This window comes from Gobius niger (assembly GCF_951799975.1).
Source record: "Gobius niger genome assembly, chromosome: 5".
NCBI lineage: Eukaryota > Metazoa > Chordata > Actinopteri > Gobiiformes > Gobiidae > Gobius > Gobius niger.
Genome location: NC_136856.1, coordinates 20,090,785 through 20,109,050, shown reverse-complemented (window position 1 = coordinate 20,109,050; position 18,266 = coordinate 20,090,785).

Below are 18,266 nucleotides of genomic sequence, written 5' to 3'. Positions count from 1 at the left end.
TGAGCAGCGAAAGGGTCTATATAATAGTCACACAAAGTTAAACATGTTGATTTTCTAGGCAGATAAAAAGGGGTGCCATATTGTATATTGCAGTTGACGCACAAAGACCAGACAGTTACGCATCAACTCGTCTAAGCTAAGGTAAGAACATGCCTCAGTATGTAAAAACGGTGGCCTATTCCTTTAAAGAACTGTTACGGGTGATTGTTTGGTTAGAACTGTCTAACAATTTGTCGACTTGACGCATACAATGAGACGGCTTTAGATCCTTGGGTCCAGACATTGCGCTTCAGTCTGTTCGGGTGATTGACGCTGAGTGGTCGAACATGTGTTTTCGGGTTCACTCTTGGTTAAACTTCCAGAGACACCTGCAAACCGTTTGACAGCTCGTAGGAAAAATCCAACCTTTTTCTGTCAAAGCCACCTGCGCCTTGTAGATCTTACATTTCCGAAGCCACTTGCACAGTCTGACAGCGCACAGTAAATTCAATTACCACACGATTTATGGTACACGCTCCTTTATGCGCACGCGGGAATCCATCCCAGCATGTTCTTGGGAAACGTAATTGTTTAGAAGTGTTTTTTTCCTTGACCAGTGCTCAGTGGACTAATTTGCTCTTAGTCGACTGAATGAAAGTAACCGCAGATGAAAGTACATTCCTGGACGCAGACCCGTGACGTTGTGGAGACACTGCTTCCTCTGTTTGCCGCTTTAAAGGTTGGATTTTTTCCCCCTGTCACAGAGGAGACTCAGAGCTACGTGTCACAAATTGTTCTCATTCCTGAAGGAAAACAGGTTATTTTCCAACCCTAAACTTTTCCAAGGTCCTCTCTGTGACTGTAGCTGATGGTGAGTAACTAGACCAGATGTGGACATAATTTATGAAGCACATCCACTTTGGGACAGCCACCACACATCCTGTAGAGCTGTCCCGTCACACTGGAGGGGAGGCTGGCAAATATGAGGAAAGAACTCATTGATTCATTTAAATCAGATGTGGTGGATCTTTGAAATAGGGCTCACAGTTTATTAATGAAATTGCAATTTGAATGGTTACAATTAGAGAATCACAAACCCTGGCCTGCAGTTGCTTTGGCAGTAAAAACAACAACAGAAGATCCTGTCTTTACAGGGTCTTTTTGTGTATAAAATCTCCATTATTTACGCTATTTCATTGTACATTGTATAATGACAAAAAAGCACTTACTTATTTAGAACCATGTTGTGCTGTAGAATTATTCTTGTATTTAAGCAGTTCATTTCCGATGTAAAAAAGGAGCTCAATGTCCATCAGATATTTGTCTAAAATGGTGCAGCCACAGACCAGACTGTTTATACTTCCCTATACTTTCCCAAAGCCAGGTTTATGTTCCTACATGGAAAATATCAGCATAAAAACAGAATCCAACATGTACCTGTTGTTGTCCTGTTAGAGGACAACATTAAATCGCTCTTTATCATACTGGGTCAGGCTGCACAGTCGTACTGTCTCTGTCATAACCTTGACTGTGGTGCTCAGACTCTCAGCCACTGAATGTTTGCTTGTGTATCAGTATGACGCACTGAGAGGGGATTTATCCCTTTTCTGTGGAAGCATAGACAGACTTGAATGGTAGGACTAACGCAATGTCTCGAGTTCATGTCTCCGGGTATGACATCCTGACTGCTGCCTGTTTTTCATCTATCCTCTCGAACACCATTGTTAATTCTCTAACACCTCCATTTTCTAGATCTTTGTCTGGACTTCCTTCCATGGGGACTTTCTGGGAACACCCTTTAGAGGAGGAGATACGCAGGACACAAACAATCTTTAAGTGTTCGTGTCTGAGCCACTGGATGTGCTCTGACAAAAGACAAAAAGAGCGGCTGTGATATAAAGCGACCTACTTGGCTTCATTTTCCCTTCGTCTGCATCTCGTCTATGCATTTGACTCTGGGGTCCCTGACCTCTGTGCTGCCCCCTCTCGTCCTCATCACACGTGCATTCTGAGCCTGACCTGTGCTCAAGCTTTCACGCTTTCCATGATGATTCATTTAAGAAAACACTGGAGAGCCGAGGGTCCTGGCTTCTCCCCTTATTAAGAAGACGGGACTGTGGGGAACATTAATATTGAGGGGAAGACTTTATTAGCTTTTCACGTCTCATGAGCCGTCAGGGAAACCAAAGGGGAAAGGGAAAATTAAAACAAAGCCATAGGTTAACAGCAGGCAGTCGGTTTGTTTTCGGTTTGATTTCATTAGTGAGTCAGTCTTTCTTTGTAATCTGTCATTAGACGTTTCACTATCTGCCAGATCTGATTCCAGGTACAGTATCAGTAACAAATATACAAAATAATGGTAAATGTTTGCTTTTTAATCACATTTTTTGATTGGTGAAGTGATGGAAGATGAAAGTCGTAAAAATCTCAATCTCTTTCTGTGTGAAGTTTGCAGGTTCTCCCCGTGTCTATGTAGGTTTCTTTTGAGTGCTCTGGTTTCCCCTAAAAAGATGTACAATATGAATGGGAGTGTGGATGAGAGTGCGACTTCGGCTACAATCCGGTGTGGCAGCAGGTTAGACGCATGTGTCCCATGTTCATTCGCATGTACTGTCCCGACTAAATGAAACAAATAAAGGTGATCCAGTCCAGACTTAATGGGACTATATGGAGTTTAAAAATGTCAAAATAATGTATTTTCCTCCCCCTACATGTTCGAGCCGTGTCCTAATGTGTAGAATGAGCCCAGACCTGTTCACCACAAGGGCCTCTAAAATCCTGCACTGTCACTCAAAATGGTGTTACTTCGGGTCCTTCATGCACGAGCTTAATATAGAAGGTGCAGCTACACGTATCACCTGAGGTGGCAGTAGTGAGCATAAAATGGCCAACTTGCATCTAGCCCCTTTAAAGGCCTTGTACCCCTTTTTTTTCCAAGTAGGATAGATAGTAGATAGATAATGGACGGAGAACAGTTTGTATCCAGGGGGAAACAGGGAGAACATAGAAAATTGTTAAAAGAAATTAAAAGAAATATTGAATAATAGGTTATTTAAAATAAGACTGAGAGGTAAAATACATAAATACGAAATAAATATTAATAACAATTAAATGTCACTTAAATTAATTATAAGGTGCTGAGATAAATAAATAGGTCTAGCAAAAATAAATATCAGTTAAAAGCTAAACTAAAAAGGTGGGTCTTGAGCCTGGTCTTAAAAACATGAACGTTCTCTGCAGCCCTGAGCTCCTCCTCAGGTCGTTCCAGAGGCGAGAGCTGTTAAAGTTGGAAAGACGCCTCACCATGAGTCTTTTTGTTGACTTTAGGAATAACTAGGAGACCCCTGCCAGAGGAGCGAAGGGGCCGCGAAGGTTCATAAGGTAAAAGCAGTTCTGAAAGATAAGAAGGACCAAGACCATTAAGACATTTAAAAACCATTAAAAGAACTTTAAAATCGATCCTGAAACACACGGGGAGCCAATGCAGCGATTCTAAAACCTAATGTGGTCCCGCCTCCTGGTCTTCGTCAGGACACGAGCTGCTGAATTTTGTAAAAGTTGTAGACCTGAGCTACTCTTTTTGGGAAGACCAGAAAGCAGGGCATTACAGTAGTCGATACGACTGGTGATAAAAGCATGCATGAGCGTCTCCGTGTTGGCCCGAGAGAGAATGGGGCAGACTCTGGCTATGTCCTTTAGATGGTAAAAACCTATCTTTGTGATATTCTTAATGTGTGGAATAAAAGTCAGCTCAATAGCTTAATAGACAGTGACTGTAGTTTGGGTAAACGTTTCTCTCTCTGAGCCTCAGGCCTGTTGCTGTATGTTAGAAATGAGGTGGGAAACTTTGGATTAAGTTTGGACCACAACAAATTTTTTTAAATGTAGACGCTCCTTCTTTCATGATTTTTAAACTATTTTTTTTTACACTTTTAGACATTTATCAGGCTTTGAGGCCTGACGAAGCTCAGTTTGACCGAAATGTCAACAAGTGAGGCGTGTGCAGGTGCTTTTTTTCCTTTTTTGCACAAGTTACCCTGCCTTACGCACCTGTCGCCTCTCGGGTGTGCGGAGTCTTCCTTAGCAATGATTTTTACACGAGAAATCATCAACTACAGGTTCTTTAAGCCATTGAGATTTACCTCACATACTCCAAAGCAAAGTTTTTATTGGTCCTTTCATCAAAGATCTGTCCCATCTGTCTGTCGTGGCCTCTTCAGCAGTTCCAAACACACAGGGCTATTTTTCCACTTTCTCTGCCCATTCGCTCCCCTCCATAAAAGCCACATCTGTGCAAATATTTAGATCATTTTCAGTTCTTGTCACATGTACCTGTCCCTCCATTGGTCCCTGTGCTTCCTAAAGGGCCCTGCTTTCATTATGCGCCATGATGTCATCTCACTTTGGCTGCTGTGTGAGGTGAAGAAAAAGAAGGGAAAAAAACTAGCAAAACAGAGCAGAGGAATGCAGCTGAAATAAAAGCCACTGGAGGGAGAGACTTCATATCTGTAACCAGCCTGGCTATTAGCCCGAGCACCACTGTGGCCTCCAAAACCCAGTCGTCAATAACAATCTCAAGACGTCTGCTTGGCTCAATGTTTGGAAACAAGAACAACCCGTGCAGGGCCTGTCCACTTGAAATAGTCGAAACAGATGCCTTTGTCCCCAAAGGCAAAATAAATCCGCTTATCATTATTAAGTCACTTTACGGATTAGCGTCAGGTTAGTCAAAATACCAGTCTATGAATATGAAGAGGTTTCCCCCAAAAGAGCAGATCAGAATCAGGAGAAGTAAAATCCTTTCTTTAAATGTTTTCAGTTTCAGAGAACAGTCTGGTTTTGAGAGATTTATTGGACCTGACTGTTGAGCTAATTTCCCCCGGTAGTCCCCATGGGCACTACATAATGTTGTAAATCAAAACGGATCAACAACGGAGGCACCCGAAATAAATCTGTAATTTCAAAAGCATCAAATCTCCTTCTGTTTCTGTGGATGAGGCACTGACAAAAGCAGGTTATTTGAGTGGACAGACAAATCTGTTGTAAAGGACATGGTAAACACTGCAAATATTTACAGCCCCCAAGTCCCCCCGACACTGCTCTGTGTGGCCCGTTATGCTGCTCACTCCCTGCCTCGTACATATCCAATAGATGGGTGTTAAAAGGGTTTACCACAGTAGTGCAATAAAACCATTAGAGATCAAACCTCCCGCCACAACAACAGCTTTTCTCCTTGGCCAACAGTAAGTAACGTTTATTAATATAGGACCTTTCACAGACAGAGACTCATGAACACTGAAAGAACACTCACTCTATTCGACTCATGAACACATAATAAACCTGTTCCATTTCCACTGCTCTATTGTCCACACTCACATCTGCTGCGATATAGAATAATCTACATCTGTGTTAAATTGATATTGTATCATATTTGATCTTGATCTACTTTTTTGCATGCCCTTATAGTTTTAAAGTTTTTATAGTTTACTATTTATCTCATGTTTCATGTTGAAAATTTCTATTCTGATTTGATGATTCTGATCAAGAGGGAGCACTTTACTTTATGGCACAGTAACAGGGGCGGACTGGGACTGAAAACAGCCCTGGACTCTGACCAGCCTGGCCCAAATTAGCGTAATTGTGCACTTCCACAAATACATATTTTAACCTCTTACCACCCGCCTAAACCAAATGCATTCTGTCCTCTTTTGGCTGTGTAGCACCTCATTTGAAAGCTAAGACCCACAAAACTGACCTTTTTCCCCGCGCTGTTGCTGTATTTTTGTCACATTTTCGTTGAATTTTTGTTGAATTTTTGTTGAATTTTTGTTGAGTTTTTGTTGAATTTTTGTCACATTTTTGTCACATTTTTGTCACATTTTTGTCACATTTTTGTTGATTTTTTGTCACATTTTCATTGAATTTTCATTGAATTTTTGTTGAATTTTTGTCACATTTTTGTCACATTTTTGTCACATTTTTGTCACATTTTTGTTGATTTTTTATTTAATTTTTGTTGAATTTTTGTTGAATTTATGTCACATTTTTGTTGAATTTTTGTCACTCTTTGTTGAATTTTAAATTATTTTTTCTATAATATTGTTGTTTTTTTGTCTTTTTCTCGCTATTTTGATGCTTTTCTTTTTAGCTTTTAGATTTGGGTAAAGCTCAGTTGAGGCGGGACTGGTGGCCCTCGAGCCAGTGGCCCTTGTGTGCTCTTCCAGAATGGACATATGGCCAGTCCGCCCCTGCACAGTAATATGGAAATATTATCGAACACACACCTGTCATAAACCTAACCAAGGAATAAATATTACTCGGGCAAATGGTTTGTCTTGCTATAGAAGAAGAATTAGTGTCAAATCTACATTGCTTTCATCTGATTTTCACGCTCAATCCGGGAACTATGTAATATACGTGAATGGGACAATATAAATTAGAATGGCATTTAAGCACTTTCCCGTTATCTACCAAATTATTCCCATGGTAGAGGTTATGCAGATCATTTCACAGCATGGAAACAAGATGGTAACAGATAATGCAAGTACTGTCTATTCTTTCTGCTGTGCTGCAAAGCAAAGTGCTCAAGTTATTTTGATTCACCCATCGCATATGTAAATGAGCAGACGGAGAGTCTCTCTCGCACTGAGCTGAAGAGTTCCAAACTTACGAGTGGAATGTCCTGGAATGTCCTGGAATGTTATCACCGCGTTCTTGGTCCAGCCCCCGTCAACAGCCCTGTCACTAGGCAACCGCCACATTACCTGATAAAGATGTGTCAACACTAAAACAAGGCAAAAGACAAAAACATGTGCTCTCGGTGAGATTTTGATATCTCTTCAATATGAACCACATGGAGCACGGGCACTATGGCAGACACAATCCTTTGTCTGGGTAAATTCTCTAAGCTTGTGGCCGTTATTTGATCCTCTCTCACAATCTGGCACTCCTTTACACAAATCACATAAGTTTACCTTTAATTTTTATATAAATTGGTGCTGCTAATTTGTGCTCTCGTCCAAAGAGCTATTGACCTTCATGATCTGACTGGGTTGCATTATTTTAAGAGGTGGGTAGAGAAGCTGAAACATGTACTCAAGTAAAAGTAACTTTACCCTTGAAATATTCGTACTCAAGAAGAAGTAAAAAGCAGTGACCAAAATATAATAAAAATATAATAATTAGGATTTTCAGTGGATTAAAGTCAGACCAGACCCATGGATGTATTTAGCTCGCTGCTATTGAACACAGGCTTGTCATTCTTACCTCCGCATGTTTGTCATAACATACACAACATTGTCCTATCTGCCATTATTTCTATTTTCTAAATATAGGAGCTGGCTCCAAAAACACCGCCAAATTGCTAGCATGCACGAGCCTCAGTTATCCCGGGCTATGGGGGAATCTTCTCACACTTAGTCCATTGCTATTCTACAGTCTATGATTAAAGTATAATGGTAAAGTGGCTCAAATGGACTAGTTCTGATGTCTTTACTATTGTCGGCGTAATCAGTCCGGTGCTTGAATTCCTTTGTATAGGCTACACTTACTTAAGGCTAAACAAATGTTCCACCCGCACCTCGAGTGAACTCACATGCAGCAGCTACTGCATGATTACATTTTTTCCAAGGCTGTAAAGCATAACTTTTTAAATACTGACATTGCCATGAGTTTTCCAAATGAATAGGGGCTGTGTTTGCCAAAAGCCATTTGTGGGTTTGGGGGATGATATGAAAAAGGCTTTTGAATTTTTATTTTCTCTCATTTCTTTTCTTTCTTTCAAGTTAAACGTCCCACAATGATGAAGCTTTAGTATTGTTCCGTGAAGAAGCACAGAGTTGTATATTGTTTCACGCATGTTTAAGTTACCTCCATAAGTCTGTCCTCTTAAAGCTTAAAAGGCTTGTTCATGACGTGTCCGTGCAGAATGCTCGGACATATCATTTCAGTGCTCGAATTGCCTCCACTACACAGTTACACTAATTTTGGCTTAATTTAAACTCCTTCCTGCCTCCTTTTGATCTCATTAAATCTCGGCTTTTGCATTTTTTTCTCCTCAGACCTTGGAAATGTTCCTGCTTTTGCTTTGACAATATGTAGCCAAGCATATGGTTAAATACATGGGCTGTAAATAGCATCATAGTGTTGAGCTGATCGTGTTTTGTGTTGGCGTTTTTTATAACATATAAGCTGGAATGTTCTGCAGTCTGGCTTTAATATGTCCAACAGTAAAACGGCCCTTACAGCTGATATTTTGCTATCTGCAATTACTGCATATCCCAGCAGCTTGTTTCACCACGAATAAGGGTTCCTGGGCCTTTGTGTCTCTGCCCGCTCCCTTTTTTTGGGGGGACAGTCTCATAATTGGATCGGGCCGTGGCATATCTCAGCTCTGCACTCAGCGGGAGTCCATTGTTTTTGACCAGTGTCTAATCCGTGCCCTGATTGGTTTTCATACATTCACCAGACAGTGGATGGCACACTCAGTCTAATGCTTCTAAAAATACAGACGAAGCATTTTAGCAGAGCCACCACAAAGCATTCCTTCTGAAAACTGCAAAATGATCAAGGGTTATCCGCAGTCAAAAGGGCCAGAACGCCACAGAAGAGCGGAAAAGCCTGTTTTTAAAAATAATTTGCATCCAAGGGACTGACTGAAGAGACCTTTATTCAAAACAGTTAGAATGTGTGCACATGTCACAGGCTGGAGAAGACAATAATGAAATACAATGTATAAAAATGTTGTGACTGAACACCTGATAGTCTCATTTTTGTCAGAATAAAACATTTGGAAAAGGCTGTTCGGCTTCCTATTGGTCAAAGCGAATCAGCATTATCTCCATGGAGACGAGCTGGTGATGTCCCACTCCCGGCTAAGTTACAAAACGGGTCTGAAAATATAAATAATAAACGTATTTAGAGACATAAACATCTTTTTATTTCAGTGAAGCAGCAAATTAAAAAGTTATTTTTGTTTGAATTTTTAAGCTACTAACAGGAAGTGACATAGATGGAGGTAAAGTTACATAGCAGTTTGATTAACTCATACATTTGTTAAAGAGACTAGATGCAAGTTAGTCATTTTATACTCGCTACTGCCACCTCAGGTCTTCTGCGTAACTGCGTAAGTATCTATATTAAAGGGATATTTCAGGATTTTTGACATAGGGCCTCATTAGTTATCCAGAGTGTTGCTGATTTCTGGAGATATATTTTTTGTAATTCAAGCAGTTCTTATATTTGAAGAGGTTTGTGGCGCTAGGCTAGTGCTAGGCTAGCGCATTTCTACGATATCAGCTAGCCTGCATTAAAACCAGTCTGACCTGCTCCACAGTGCACCTGAGGCAACTCACTTATAACGCCAGACTAACCATATAAATGTCTGTGCCGATAGAGTAATTTTAACCATTTTGCATTTACAATAACTTATATTTGAGCAGCATCAGCTTCGTGGTTGTATAAGCTACGCAGCGGCGGAGTGATACCGGGTCCAAACTGTTGAGAGCTCCATAGATAAACACAGCAAAAAACACAACTTTATCTGAATCTCCTGCTGGATTAATTAGAATAATATAGCTCACCGTGTCTCCGGGCAAAACTACAATATTTTTATAATTATTAGTAAGCCTTCATTGTGAAAGGGAAAAGCCTTACTAAAGAAAATGTCCAAGAAGGTAGTGAGACAATAAACATCACAAAAATTGTCAAACTTAAGAAAGCTGGGGAACATTTTTAACAAAGTCTTGAAAATTGTGTTAATGTTTTAGCAAAAACTGTGTAAATAAGACCATCCCTTTGTCCTCATTGACATCTACAACCTCTGAGCATCCAGGCGAGGTTGGGCCGCAGCTGTGTGTCTTCTATTTTAACGCCACATTAGAAACACCAATGTCCCGCCAAGCTGCTCCCAATGCACTATATTAATATAACAGGCACATGATAGTGCTTTGTACATGAATGCATTTAGATGACTTTGCGGCACTGGTATTTCAACTTTGGTCGAAATTTTCACCTGTTCAGCTCTGGCAGTGTTCATGTACTAAGGTTGAAGGACAGACGGGAATGTCAAGCCAAGTAACTTTTCATGTCCCTAATGAGGTGAAATAACAGTCCTCTTGTAAGGTACTAAGTCTACAATGTCGAGACATTTGAGGTTCTACATTTCTGAACACAATGTAAAAGTGCATTATCATTCCAAAAGTGAACCTGATCAAGAGCTCTCTGTGATGTTGTAACTTCTGCTTCATTTCACACTTTCTGCAGAAAATGACCAGCACAGTGAACAAAGCTGGCTAAGACATTTTGACAGTTGTACAAAGCAGGTGACATGCAGTTTATTTTTCTTCTGTAAAGTTGGAGGTCAGCGCTGGGGCCCGTGTCCATACAGTGTTTTTGAATTTTGTCTTGGGAGTGTTGAATGAGTGTCAGCTTCAAGACCGTGAGATCAGAACAAGCAAAGGATGACCAGTCAAGCGCCAAGTCCCACTACAAACATGAGATGACAGGCAGAGCCACCACACACGAATGGCCTCTGCAGCTACAGTGACTGTAGTAGAAATTACTCTGAGGGGCAAGAGACACAGCAGGCGCATGTGAGAAAGAGTGCCATCACTTTGACCTAGGACTTTGTTCAAAGCTGAGGTCCAAAGATGTTCAATTACAATCTGTAGGTCGATTTAAGACTGTTTCTTAAATCTTTGAAATGTCAAATAAATGTTGAATGAGTCCAGGTCTGGGCACAATATCTGTACCACCTTGGCAAAGGGCCGCACTGTCCCAATAACACTACAGTATATCTTTATATTTTGTGTGTGTGTGCGCACAAAGGACAGAATACTCATCTCCTAGAGAGACTAGTGCTTCACTCCGAGCTCAGAGCAGTGCATACTGTTGTATGGTGTGTGGTGAGTGAGTGAATGGTTTGGTCAAACAGGTCGCTGGTGCAGATTGGCTGCCACTGCGTGCACAGACTGAATGGATTATGCAATGTGAGGTGCTTTGGTTTTCTTGAAAGGGACTATATTAGAGCAATATTTGATATGGATATTGCAATAGCATTGGACAAACCAGATGCATTGTTTTAAGTGTTATAGCAAACTTTTCAACACTTGCTCATAGGACGCATGTGCAATGTGGTGTAACTCTGATGAGGCATTATAAAATGAGTCTGGTCTTTGTGCGTGCGCTCAGTCACGTGAATGTTAGCATTTAGCCTCTCCCAGCATATTTAGCTCCATCCATCCATTTTCTTCCACTTGTCCTTTGCTGGGTCGTGGGGGCAGCTGTTGGAGCAGCCAAATCACATTGCACCAGCCCCTTATGGCTCCTCCTGCAGGTGGTGGGTCCACAGAAGGACGGCCTCACGATTCAAACCGGGCCTGTTGGTCTCTCATAAGGGGCTTCTGAACCGCTCTTTGTCTGACCCATCACCTAGGACCTGTTTGACCCTACCAGGGGCACAAAGCCGACAACATAGATCATTCAGGCGCTCAAACCCCTCCACCACGTTAAGGTGGCGGTTCCAGGAGGGGTATTTAAATACAGTTACGTGAAAAATTACACGATCCAAGTCTAGTTACACAAAATTAAAGATGTCGATTTTCTAAGCGGATAAAAAAGTGGCGCTATATTGCGTAATAACACTTTAGGAGCACTTCGATGTCTGCGCAGTGAAGTCAAAGAGCTCCTAGAAAATCAACATGTTTATCTACACTGCGTTCCAAATTATTATGCAAATTGTATTTTTGTGTCAAAAAGGTAAAAAAATAAAATAAAATAATGAAACTCATGGATGGTATCGTGTCTTGGGGCTCTATGAATCATTGATATTAATCTCAGAGACCTGGGATGATGAGTTTTCAGGTTAAGCCCAGTTAAGGGAAAAACTACTGAAAAAGGGTGTTCCACTTTATTATGCAGATCATCATTTTCAAGCAATACGGGAAAGAAAAAGGATCTCTCTGCTGATGAAAAGCGTGAAATAGTTGAATGTCTTGGTCTAGGTATGAGGGGTTTGTGCAGATAAAGGCACAATATGGACGGTTTCTGCCTGACGTACACATCAGATTAGGAGAACAGATGCTACAAAGCAGCATGCAGGTACTTGAAGCTGCTGGTGCCTCTGGAGTCTCCCGAACATCAAGGTGTAGGACCCTCCAGAGGCTGCAGTTGTGCATAAACCTTCTATCCGGGCCTCCCCTAAAGGGTTAATTGAAGCTGAAGCAGAAACGGCTGCAGTGGCTCAGAAATACATGAAGACTCATTTTCACACAGTCTTGTTCACTGATGAGCGCCGTGTAACCCTGGATGGTCAAATCAATGGAGTAGTGGATAGTTGGTGAATGGCCACAATGTCCCAACAAGGCTGTGACGTCAGTAAAGAGGTGGCGGAGTCATGTTTTGGGCCAGAATCATGGGGAGAGAGCTGGTCGGCCCCATTAGGCCCTTTTAGGCTCCCTGAAGGTGTGAAAATGACCTTTGAAAAATATGTGGAGTTTCTGACTGACCGCTGTCTTCTATGCTACAAAATGAAGAGCTGCGCTTTCCCTAACGAAATCCTCTTCATACATGACAACGCACCATGTCCTGCTGTAAAGAAAACCTCTGCATCACTGGCTGCTATGGGCATAAAAGGAGAGAAACTCATGATGTGGACCCCCTCCTCCCCTGACCTCAACCCTGCTGAGAACCTTTGGAGCCTCAACAAAAAAACTTCTATGAGGGTGGGAGGCAGTTTTCATCCAAACAGCAGCTCTGGGAGGCTATTCTAACATCCTGCAAAGAAATCCAAGCTGCTATCACACAAGGGCTCCTATGGTAAAATATAACTTGACCTGTTAATACTTTTTTGATTGAAATAGCTTTTGATTTCAGTAAGTATGACCTCCTAATGCTACAAATTCAACAAATTACCATTTTCAGTTTATTACAAGCTTTAAAATGTATTGAAACGATGAGTTGCGTAATAATTTGGAACAGTAGATTTTGAGGTTTTTACAATATTTATTTTTGACAAAAAATACTGTTATCACTGGGAGATTTTTTCAACCACATTTAAATGATCCTCTACCAGTTAAAGACTTGAAAACTATGCTGACTCTCATTTGAGTTGACAGTTTAGAAAATCTTAGAAAAATGTCATTTGCATAATAATTTGGAACACAGTGTAGTCTTGGATCTGTATCTAAACAAAGGGAAAACGTGGAACAGCTTTGTAGCTTCTAACTTCACTGTATGCTGGGAGAGGCTAAATGCTAACAACATTTGCATGAATGAGCGCACGCACAAAGACCAAACAGTCACACATCATCTCGTCTAAGCTCAGGTAAGAACATATCTCAGTACGGAAAACGGTGGCCTGTTCCTTTAAGTATAACTGAGGTGAAGTGGCTGGTTCAGAGATAGAATAACAATATTCTTGCCCCCCACAAAAAACAATCTATAGATGTGCATTGATGTTACAAAGAAGAACACCATAGGATAAAGATAAAAGCTCACAGACATAATTACAATGAAACAATGCCATGTAATGTAAGGATAACACAGCAGATTAAAGGCGGCGCTGTGCATTTGCTTCATAGATTACTGAGGCCCAGACCATGTGACAGATGGGCTCCTGCTGAGCTAACTCATGCTTCACACTGACAGTGACCAATCACAATAGAGATTCAAAACAACATGAGCCATCTAGTACAATCTACTGTCTGGACTATTTTCTTAACTTTATAAAAGTCCACTCCCCGGTTGTGCCTTCATGTCTCTATATAAGGCGAATATGAGACTTGGTCCTCCCTCTGTCTTTTATTCATTGTTCAGGTTCAGGTTTCTCTAAAGCGTTTGTTCTGAATTTGGCCGCGGCACCGGGAAACTCCTGACCTTATCCAACAATGTCGCTCAAGTGCAACAGTACAGAAGTTCAGAGATGCCTCCCCAACACCCGATAGACTCACAATGAACTCAGTTGTGTCAGGTCTAAAGGAAACTGAAACATGCTACATCTGGGTGTGCGCACATATCTTTGACTTTGTGTGAACATGAATTGTTTGTTTAGTCTGCAGAAGTGGAGGTTTTCCAAGTAAAAGCACTATGACTTCAACAAAACCTACATCTGATGCTAGGTTTGACCTGTGATTCAGAAGAAAAAGTTAACACAAATATTAGTTCTGTTCAGTAAAAAAACAAAATTGTAAGTAAAGGAAGATATAGTTTATTGGCCCATCCTTCAAAGTTGGTGAGAGACCTGTCAGGAGCAGTGGCTGGGGACTCATCTACAGATATTGGGCTGAGTTTTGTGCATATTTTAGGTAGAAATATTACAACAACAAAAAAAACTCAAATACTGCTGTTGCTGCATTTACTACAGTGGGAGGAAACTGTTTGTGAACCCTTTGGAATTTCTCACATTTCTACCTAAATTGGTCATAAAATGTGGTCTGTTCTTTATCAGAATCATAAGAATGAGTAAACAGTGTCTCCTTAAACTAATACTACCCAAACAATTACATGTTATCATATTTTTATTGGCCATAACATGTAAACATTGACAAGTAAGCGTGGAATAAGTAAGTGAACTTTTGGATTCAATAGCTGGTTGACTGTCCTTTGGCAGCGATAACTTCATCCAGACGCTTTCTGTGCTAGCAGATTAAACGTGATCAACGATCAGGATGAATTTTAAACCATTGCTCTTTACAAAACTGCTGCAGTTCAGCAAGATTCCTGGGATGCTTGGTGTGAATGGCTTTCTTGAGGTCTTGCCACAGCATCTCAATCGGGTTTAGGTCTGGACTTTGACTGGGCCACTCCTGAATGCTTAATTTATTCTTCTGAAACTATTCTGAAGTTGATTTGCTTTTGTGCTTTGGGTCATTGTCTTGTTGCAGCATCCTCTATTGAGCTTCAGCTGTTGGACAAATGGCCTCAATTTTTTCAATCCAACTTTGGTTTCATCAGTCCACAGAATATTTTGCCAGTAGTGCCGTGGAGCAACTTCAATGGCTTCCTCCCTGGCGTTGAACCCCATTCTTGTTCAATGTTTTACATATTGTAGATGTGTCAACAGAGATGTCAGCATGTGCCATTGATTTCTGTAAGTCTTTAGCTGACATTCCAGGGTTCTTGTTTACCTCATTGAGTATTCTGCGCTGTTCCTTTGGAGTCATCTCTACAGGACGGCCAGATCGTGGAAGTGAAGCAACAGTTTTTCTAACCGTGGATTTAAGACATCCAGAAATGGCCCTGTAACCTTTTCCCACTTTAAACAAATCAATTTGACTGTTTTGAGTGAGGCATGGTGCATATCAGACAATGCTTCTTAACAAGACACCATTCTTGACTAGTGTGTGTTTTTCAGTGGGCAGCTTTAAGCCTCACCCCAGTGATTGGACTTCCTGTTGGCTCACACCTGACTTAAAATGTCTGCTTGAGTTTGTCTAATTAGCTCTTGCACTGCAAAAAATAATTTACTAGATTACTTTAGATGTCTCAATTTGAGCATAATAATCCAAATTCTAGTTCTTTTGACGAGTTAAGATGGAGTTGGGCATTTGACCTAGATTATTTCACTTGTTCTGAGATGTTTCTGACTCGTTTCGATACATTTCGTCTTTATTTCAAGTAAGTTTTTCTGCCAATGGGGTAAGAAGAATGGTCTTGTCCCATTGGCAATTTTACTTTCTTATTTCAAGCGAGATTTACCATAGATACAGACGGCATCTCTGGAATCGCCCATATATGGTCATTTTTGAAAACAGTTAAGGGGGAAAGCAATTTTGAAAAATGTAAATTTTCTCTAATTATTTAAAAACTACTGTAACAAATGCTGAAATATGAATTTAGTTTTCTACTAAATAATGATACAAAGACATGGGGAGGAGCACAGTGGTTCAACAGCCCATAAATACATAAAAAACGGATAATGCTAACTTGATGCTACATGCTAGCATCGGGCTAATGCTAACGGTTAGCTAGCGCTTGCTACAACTGCCGTTTTTTCACTTCTACTTAACAATCTGCTGTGAGAAAATATCCATAAGGGCCCGATTTACATTTGACTTTATTTTTGTGTGATAAATAAGTTGATATTCCATCAGAAAATGGCTAAAAAGAGTGAAAAATGTTGTTTCTCTAAAGATTCTATTTTCCCCCTCGGCGAAGCCACGCCCCCTTCTATGACGAGATGCCGTCTGTATCTATAGAACCATCTGAAATGTCATCAAACTAGCAAAATAACCTTGGTCAGATCAGGAGAAAGGTCTAAATGAGTGAAAACCCCTCAAAACAAGATACATTTCCTTAATTCAAGTCCTTTAAGCCGATGCTTGATATTTACTTTATGTAGTGTGGAGGAGCCTTAGCCAGGAGGTGTACTCACTTATTCCATGCTGTCCAATAAAAATATGATAAAATGTAAATCTTTGGGTGGTGTTAGTTTAAGTAGACACTGTTTACTCATTCTTGTGATTTTAATAAAGACCAGACCACATTTTATGACCAATTTAGGCAGAAAACCCTGACAGTTTCTACACTAAGACACATGGGAGAGCGGACAGGTTAAATCCCCAGCACCCTCGGGATTCCCCAACCAAGATGTCCTGTTAGAGCTGGATGAGAGCTTTAATGCTGTCGGGATGGGCAGAGCACTCTACCCCAGCAATCCACCTCTGACCCCTATCTGATCCATCACTAACTGGAATCACAGCCCTGGCTCCAGTAGGCAGTAAAAAAACGACCAATGAACTGTAAACCATCCTGATGCCTTAATGAACAACACACACAGCAACAAGTGGGGGGAAAGGCAGTCGTAAAAAAGTGAAAAGAGCAGCCCTATTTGTAGATGCCATAGAAACCACTTCAAACACTCACTCGGTCAGCCAGTTCACGGACTCAGCCACTCGGTGCATTGGGACTATACTGTAACTGGGGCTCTACGATGGCGCAATGTGATTCTGAATGTGTACCCAAGGATCACATGACAATAGGCTGTGTTCATGTGACATAATACCCTAAAGAGCCTATAGTGCAAGCTGTGAGCAGAAAGGCACATTGGAATATGGTAGAATGTGCCTGTTACACTGCTGATGTTGCTGTTTTGACCTGATGTATGGTTAATATCTCTGTAATTACAATGTTGCCCACAAGAAACAAAAGCAGAGAATATAGGGTGAAGTTGTTTGCAGAATTTTCTCCAAGGAAAGTGAATCAGCCACAGTTTGTCCCCTGCCCCATCTGCACACAGGGACCTGAAACGGAATCATCTATTTAAACAAGAGTAAAAAAATAAATGAAAGGTTTCCAGGATCAGACTTCAACTTAATAAAATAGAACACTTCTTGAACGTGCTGTATTTGCAGGTGTCATTTGCCCAATTAGTCAGAGAGCAGAGAGTGGGATGAGGAGAGACAGGCGCAGCGTCAGGAGTCAGAGCTGCAGCAGCTCATTTGCTAACGCCCTGCTGTGTTAATTCAGCCCCTGCATGAGTGTGTATGTTTTCACACTGGCCCACTGAACGCGCTCGTCCCAGGCCTGAGGAGGAGGGAGCTGCAGACACATAAAAGATACAGGAATGTGAAGAACAATGATACTTACATTGTGTTTTCTTTGGTTCGTTCAGTGTGCTGTGTGGATCTGAATCTGCCTGCTGCTTTTACCAATATATCTGTTGATATTAATCCAAATACAGGCGAGTAAAAGAGCATTGTCTTTAGAGAGGATCACTGGATAGTGATTTATATTTGTATTGCTCTTTAAAAGCTTGACAAGCTTCTCAAAGCGTTACACGATAGTCATTAACTCCTCATACTCAGGTGATAAGCTACTATAGCCACAGCTGGGATAGAGCGACAGAGGCTGCTGTGGAATAGAGCTCCAGCTCCAGTTCCCTGTTTCAAGTGCTTCCAAATCTGAATAAGATGAACTTTCTGGAACACACGATAGAAAAATTAATGTTGCTATTGAAAAGAATGTTGCAAAATGAAAGAATTACAGGAGATAATAATTTAGACGGGTAAAAAAAAGACCCAAAATGCAGTGCAGAACCACACTTTAACCCATTTGCCAAGAGGTGCATTGGCAGGCACTTAATCTTCTCTCTACTGTGTGTCCACAGATGGTTTTAATTGGGCCAGATAAGAAATGCTCAGAAGCCGTGAAGGGATTTACTGTGCTAAATACCATGACCGAAAAAAACACATCTCACCCCCTGTTGACTCAGGCATTCAGACGCTGTCCATGATCAATGCACAGCAACAGCTATGACAAAACCCCACATCCACTTTAGCTTTGGACAA